This window comes from Lampris incognitus, chromosome 7 (assembly GCF_029633865.1).
Source record: "Lampris incognitus isolate fLamInc1 chromosome 7, fLamInc1.hap2, whole genome shotgun sequence".
In the NCBI taxonomy this organism is placed as follows: domain Eukaryota; kingdom Metazoa; phylum Chordata; class Actinopteri; order Lampriformes; family Lampridae; genus Lampris; species Lampris incognitus.
This window is the reverse complement of record NC_079217.1, coordinates 2,640,420-2,648,602: the sequence shown is the minus strand read 5'-3', so window position 1 is coordinate 2,648,602 and position 8,183 is coordinate 2,640,420.

Here is an 8,183-nt window from a genome sequence, read left to right as displayed (position 1 = left end):
GACTTGATTTGACAGACAGACACAGACAGACCCACAGACAGATGTAGTACACACATACAGAATAGAAGAAAAGCATTTCCTCCACCCTTTGTAACTGAGTCTGTCGATAGAGACGCCACCAAAACGCAGAAACCAGGTGGCCTTGTTGGCATAAGTCAGATGTAAGGAAGTTTTCTGAGTGTGATGAATTTAACCTGCTCATGAAAGGAGACAGCTGCCACTATAAACTGTTTTAAATATACCGGTCGATTCCCTGCTGGTTTGCAGCTTCCATCAGGGAACAGCTGAGACTGTTCTTCACATCCTCTGGAGGAGCAAATGAGAAGCTTTAAATTGGCCATGTGAGCCAATATGGCAGTTCATATAATAACAGCCATAAGATAATCAGGAAACTCAGGATATATTTGTGCACATTTCTGTAGAGAAATTTGCCCCCCTTTCTTGTCGTGTATGACTGTTGAATTTTGCCACTTCAACAAAAAAAAGCTTTATCATCTGTGCTTATGAAGTGTATGTATTTGGTTCAAAAAAAAGAAAGTATAAAACACACACACACACACACACGTGAAAGGACATTCAGACACGTCTCAAGAATCTCGACTTTGTCCAGTAAATTGGGCGGCACGGTGGCCCGGTGGTTAGCGGTGTCACCTCACAGCAAGAAGGTCCTGCCTTCAAACCCGGGGGTCGTCCCGGGTCGTCCTCTGAGTGGAGTTTGCATGTTCTCCCCGTGTCTGCGGTGGGTTTCTCCGGGTGCTCCGGTTTCCCCCATCATCAGAAAGACATGCATGTTAGGGTTCATACTGCTGTCTGTGTCCCTGACCGAGGCCTGGCGAGACCACCTGGAGCTGGTCCCCGGATGCTGCAGGGCGGCTGCCCACTGCCCCTAGCTACCCAGCGAGGATGGCTTACATGCAGAGCGTAATTTCCCCACGGGGGTTAATAAAGTAAATCAAGTCAAGTCAAGTCAGTTTTATTTGTGTAGCCCAATATCACAAATTACAAATGTGCCTCAGGAGGCTTTACAGCAACACAACATCCTGTCCTTACACCCTCTCATCAGATAAGGAACACCTCCCTAAAACCCTTTAACAGGCAGGAACACCAGGAAGAAAGCTCAGGGAGAGCACCAGAGGAGGGTCTCTCTCCCAACACGCACAACATGCCATGATGTTGTGTTTACACAACTTACACAACACAACACTGAAAGAGGATAACACAATCATAATGGACTTATAACACATATGAAGAATATGATGAGGAGGATGCCAAGCAGTGTCCAGACACCACCGGAACAGCCCAGGACCCGAGCCACACAACCACCATCACCATGGAGACAAAAAAAAACCCAACCCCAGGATAACAGAAATTACATGGATTTATAAGATCTATATAAAAACAAAATGTGATGAGGGGGATGCTGAGCAGTGTCCAGGTGGTGACCACCGTCACCACGGAGACCTGGGAGGAGGACAGACTGCACATGCGCACACGGGAGACTCGCGTCACATCCTCCACACACACAGGAGAAGAGAAAGCAGAAGACATCATTCAGAGAGAGAGAAGAGAACAGTTTGTAATAGTCATGTTCATAATAAAGTCATCAATTAGTCATAATGTGTACGCTATAAGCTCGTCGAAAAATCAAATATGAAAATAGAAAAAAAATAAATCCGTGCCTTCCATCACTTTCCCACTACTAGGGTCCATCTGATACTGGTCCATCATGCAGTGTAGACTGGGCAGAGAAAGGACATCTTCCAGAATGTCCATAACAGGGTAACATGAACTATGGAAAAAAAAATATTTTTTTAAAAAAGCTCCCAAAAGAAAAGAGAATCGCTGGGGTCATACCGCCTGTGTCTCTGTGTTATACACTACGTCTGCCATAAAAACACTGCAGAAAAGACCAAAAAAAAAAAACCCAACTTTGACTGTGTCGCCGTAGGCAGCGATCCCGTCACCGACAGTTTTGCAAGAATGAATCCTGTTTTCTGCAGCCTCTGTTGTTGCGGCACTTATCCACAGGAAGCTGGTGGAGGAGGGGAAGCACTGACCCATGATACCACAACCTTTCATCATGAAATACATCATGAATCTTTCAACGGGAGGAGGAGATATTTCAATGTCAGACGACGGCGCGGGAGGGGGACGACAGACGGCGTTTCATGGCAGGGAGGCAGGGAGGCAGGGAGGGTCCTGTCTGGTAGAATAGGACGGCCCTGGCGTGCACTTTATTAAAAAGGCTATACCTTAAATGTTGCTTGAGTCGGGTGCACTTTGGTGTCGAGGGAGAAAATTCAATAAAGATAAAGAGAGGAGGAAAACTCCACCGACCAAGGCCCTCCTTAGGTTAACGTGTCTTTATTATGCTGACATGTCCTAGATGGACTGTTTTTCATGGACCTCTCTTTTATTTATAAGACTTTCCAAATCATATGTATTCAGCATGACATGTAAAAGCGTCCTCGCCATGGGGACCAACTGTTTTGTTTGTGGAAAACCACACATTCAGACATGTCCATTTTCGCCCCGAGGACGGACATCATTGCTGTTATTATGACTGTCCTCTCCCTGTCGCTCTATGGGAGGACCCGGCGGTGCTCCTCGCAGCTCGTCCCAAAAGGTTACGCCTCCCAGTTTTCAGAGTTCTTTATAAAAGTACTTTCTCCAGACCTCTTAAAGTTATACACCCTCTCATGGCCTATTGCAAAGGGCGTGATCCTCTACAATATTAACAGGTCATTTAATGAGCGTCGCATGACCTTTGACACAGGGGGAAAAAAGCCTTTATGTCCGCATGCATTCTGATAATCCGTTACAGGACCTGATCACGTCCCGCCCCACATACAAAGACCTCCTACCTAGTCCAAGTCCTGGTGGTGCATGACTTTCATGAGGTGGCAGTTTAGCTGGATGGACCCAAGTTGAAAGACGATGGATGATTTTTGCAGAGGTCGTGGTGCGTATGTATGCATACCATTCACCTATCGTACGTAGTTGTGCGTCATGTGTTCAGTACCCCTGTGTTGATTGTGATGATGTGTGGACTGTCTGCTGTTGTCCATGCATGTATTGTGCTGCGGAGCTCTTACACATCCCATCCATCCATCCATCCATCCATCCATCCATCCAATCCGCTTATCCGGAGTCTATCCCAGCAGTCACTGGGCAGCAGACGGGGAGACACCCTGGACAGGCCGCCAGTCCATCACACAGGGGGGCCTGTCCATCACACAGCCCCCCCACCACCACACACACACACATTCACACCTAGGGGCAATTTAGTACGGGAGGAAACCCACACAGAGACGGGGAGAACATGCAAACTCCACACAGAGGACGACCCGGGACGACCCCAAAGGCTGGACTGCCCCGGGATTCGAACCCAGGACCTTCTTGCCGTGAGGCGACCGCGCTAACCACTGTGCCACTGTGCCGACTCTATCGGTATTTTAACTTCAAAATCCCTTAATGAATTCAAAACATGTCACAATCTTCCATTGTGAAAACTATTTGGACTAAAGCCAAGAATTCCTCCTTTTGTAGAAATGTCCTTTAGTTTTCCTTCCCATTTGTTGCACCTCTAGTTCTGCTTTTTCTCTTGCAAGGAGTCCAAGCACATTTACGCAAAGACTGGGGCATCGGTGGGTCATCTGGCATCCTGTGAATTTGGCTTTTTTCAGCTTCAGGTTTAAACCCAGCTGATGGATTTATGGAGACGGTAACGGTTGATTAAAAACGACGGGGAAGAAGGTTTGACAAACGTGAAATATGCCGAATTGCATGTTACACAGTGGAATTTACACATCGCACCGAAAACACACAGCGGCGGCGGCCTCGCGCGTGTGGCTAATAAGCAAGCTAAACACGCCACAAGGATCTGTTCAAATCCGTGGAGAAAAAGACGAGAGTCTGGGTCTCGGCAAAACACGGGGGGGACACGGGTATGCAGGACGTGTGCAACGATTCAGATGCAGTTTGGCTGCAGCAGTTTGAAGAGGAGAGCGTGGGCGGAGGCGGAGGCGGCGGCGGCACCATCACAGTTTTTCATTCGTTTCAACTGAGCAATTACAATAAGAGAGGAGGCGTGTAACAAAAACAGAAGTCAGTAGAAACAGAAGACTCATGGCGAGGCTAGCTGCAGGCTCACCTGCCCCGGATACGGGTGCCCACTCCCATCACCGGCGTTTCGGGAAGCTTGGAGCGGGCCTGCGTGGCTAATCTGCACGCGCGGCCTCCAGGCCGCCGCGGTGGAGGCCGCGCGTGCTGTGTCCCTTTCCATTTCAAGCACGGCTCCGGCTGCGAGGTAAAACACCACCTTGATTGACTCCGCCGAGGTTGTAAAGGGCGAGGGAACAAAAAACCAACAACAACAACACAAAACCTCCAACGGTGACTTAAATCCCAGAACAGACTTCAGCGGCGGGTGATTGGAACGCTTTATCAGCGCCGCCTGACGTCGAGTATATTCTGTGCTCGTTCCGCCTCGTCAGACTCATCACTATCTATGTGGTAGAGGTGAAGTTTAGACCGAGCCAGATTAGAGCGTCCTATGATGGATGCCGCGGAGATGCCACCTTGCAGGAGCCGCTTTACACGGAAGCACAAATATGGCGAGGCGGCTCGTGACAGGGCAACAGTGCGGCTGGCGGTGTGCACCCGAGTGAGACAAAACACAGCGAGATAGTAAATCACCGGCCGGGGCTCCTGGGCCGAGAGCGCTCGGTGGCAGCCGTGCCGCCGAGCTGCATCGGGGATGAGGCGGTGTATTGGCGGGGCACCGAGGACGCGTTGGAAGTGATGAATAGTGAAGCCCGAACACACAAGATATCTGGGAACATCCACTCTTACTTAGTATTACAGCCGAGGCTCGCTGGGCCGGATGAAAGGGATTCATCTTCTCGGCCCAGGAGGAGCGAGGCCCCGGGGTTTTCCTTACTTCCTGTGTTTCCACTCAAATGCAAACATTATCTTCACCTTTTAGCTTTAGGTTTTTTCTTTCTTTCTTTCAAACCTCATGGGTGCCGTGAATTCGTGAAAGGTGTTCTGATGGGATGGTAATGCAGACGTTGTTTAGGTGATGCTGTGAATACGGTTTTCCGTGTGAGTGCTGTGTGCGTGGTGTGATGCCCCCTGGCCAACACAACATACTGAATACAAAGGTATTCCTGAGTTCACTGCACCGAAAGGTTTTGCTTCACTTTTATATTTTAGATCTTTTTTTTTTTTTGCTCCCCTCCTCCTTTTCTCCCCAATTGCATCCGGCCAATTACCCCGCTCTTCTGAGCTACCCCGGTCTCTGCTCCACCCCCTCTGCTGATCCGGGGAGGGCTGCAGACTACCACATGCCTCCTCCCATACATGAGGAGTCACCAGCCGCCTCTTTTCACCTGACAGTGAGGAGTTTCACCAGGGGGACGTAGCACCTAGGAGGATCACGCTACTCCCCCCAGCCCCCCCCCCGAACAGGCGCCACAACCGACCAGAGGAGGCGCTAGTGCAGTGACCAGGACACATACCTACATCTGGCTTCCCACCCGCAGACACGGCCAATTGTGTCTGTAGGGACGCCCGGCCAAGCCGGAGGCAACACGGGGATTCGAACCGGTGATCCCCGTGTTGGTAGGCAACAGAATAGACTGCCACGCCACCCAGACGCCTTTATTTAAGTTTTATATTTTAGAAATATTTTGTGGAAACAACAAATCCGCCCTCTGTTCCGCTTATGAAAGTGGGACACTTCACAAAGAGGGTGTTTCTGACTTGAATTGCGACAGCAGCTACATGGAAAACAGTCTGGAGGGTGTGATGGGGCTCAGACTTACCTGGAATTATAAATCCTGTCAGCAAAGCCGCCGAGAATAAAGGCGACGCTGTTATGCCGGGGAGAAAAGGGGCTGTGAGAGAATAAGCCCCTCGTCTAACATCAATACATGGGAGTCAAATTTGCTGGGTGGTGGACTCTGTCATGAGAAAGGGAGGAGAGCACAGCCATATTTTCACAGACTTTGTCACAAGGGGCTTTAAGAGTATTGGACTATGATAGGCCAACATGACGAGCCCCCGATAACGCTGACAGACCGGAATTGGAAACGTTGTAGCAAGTTTAGACGTTTCGTTCTGCGCTGCGCCAGTGCCCACCCACCCTGCTGTCAGCGTGACGTGTTCAGCGCCCGGCTCTGCTCGGGGAGTATGAGAAAAGAGCCCTAATTCCTCTTTAGAAAGTGAAGCATTACTGTAATTTCTGCTATTCTCTCAACATGACTACCCCCCCCCCCCCCCTTGTCAATGCACCCCGCAGTTTGCCGTGGTTCTGCAGCGGCGTGCAGCTGGACCCGTCCTGCAGCAGTCTTCTGGAGGTGAGATGAACGCTCCCCACGTCAGATCTGCTCTGCATCTTCCGTGGGAATCCATTACCGCACCGCTGCTGCAGTCTTTCCTGTGAGTTCTTGTTGAAATTCATGTTCGTATCGTCGCAACTCTTCTCGTCGAATTTAAGATTTATCTTGCCATGTTTTCTGGAAGAAGGGGAAAAAAGGAAGATGTATGCAGGAATAAATGACAAAAAGGGGGATGAATTGACGTAAGGAAATGAGAATAATGCTGCTCCGGTGATGCATCGGAGAGGGCGGACTTTATGAAATCAATCCAAGATGATTTAAATCAGTATTTCTCAACTTTCCTTGATCAAATCTGCCCCATATTCTGACCACTTTTAATGGGATGATGAATGGTGTCTCGGGCATTATTTCAACAGCCATATGGCTATCTCTCAGACATTAATTAATTCCGTTTATATCCATGGAAAGGTGGAGTGACTCTAATTCACATAAATTGACACCAAAATAGAAGGTGGGGGTAGGGGGGTGGGGGGCTTATATCATCCTGCTGTTCTCCATTTTAATGTGGTTTAGCTTCACCTCCTGTTCCTCTCCGGGTGTCCCACGGCAGCTCTATGGACGAATTATATGAACAGTATTTCTACATATAGTCTTGTGTGTAATAGGCATACCAGTCTAGTCTGGTATGTAGTGTGATTGATGACTCCCTCTCATACGTACACTCTTCCTCCAGGGTGAAGAGGAGCACAGCTTTTTCCATCCAGCTCCAATCATCATCAGCGCAAACAATGGAGCTCATCGAGTGATGACTCGACATGACTTTCCAGATCGAGGTGGTGGTGAAGAGTAGGTCGGATGCCAGTGATCAATACAGCACCACTCTAAAGTGTTCCCTGGTACAACCCCCCCTCCCATTATTTCTTTGTTGAAGGGATATATTTTACGTCCTGCATCCTGCTCCCTTGGATGCCTCATCAAATATTGTTATTATCTCAGGTCAGCTTGTGCTAGATGGGCAGATAAGAGCAGGTAAATTATACAGTACTTATATACGGCAAAGGGGGGAGGAGGGCAGTCAGTTCTCCCTGGTAGCCATAGGAAATCGGCTCCTCTGCCCGGAAAAGTGGGTGCTCTGGCTGGAAGTCATGTTTAAGTCCTATTGCAGCATTTTGCCTCATCTCCTGTTTAAAATACCCCTAAACTTGTCCTCTGTGGAGGTTTTGTGGCTTCCCTGCAGTGCATAGTGCAAGAAAATACAGAGTACACACATCCGACTTCTTCAGCAATCCAAATTCTAATTATGCAAATGAACAGGCCGTTTTCATTTACAGATTGAAGACCGATATTGCACATTGCAGTTTTTTGGGGGGGGGGGCAAAACTCGATTTGTGCCTGGCTGGAAGGGGATTTTTGTTAAAATTATTACCGCTGTCATTGAGGTGACAAAGTATAATCACCAGTCCGAATTGATATGCTGTTCAAATCCCAGGTTCTGCACATCGATGTGTCTTTTCATTTTGCCACGCTGTCTCTACAGCTCCCACCTTGTGAGAAATGCCAAAAGATGTGACTGTATTATCACTACACTTGTAGGGGGTTAACCACCACAGCGTTACTATCCCACATCATATTAAGAAAGGTGCATCCTGTCTGCCTATTCAAGCATGGACTGAAAGCACTTGGGCTATGCCTGGCTGCAGACGTGTGCTGCAGACTGTTCAGGGCTGGATATTAGGCATTCTGAGTGCATTTTGCAGAGGGAAATTACCTCCATGTAGAGGATGCTTAACACCGGGCCGCTCATTCATTTTTCCTTAGAAAAACATGAGCGATCCTCTT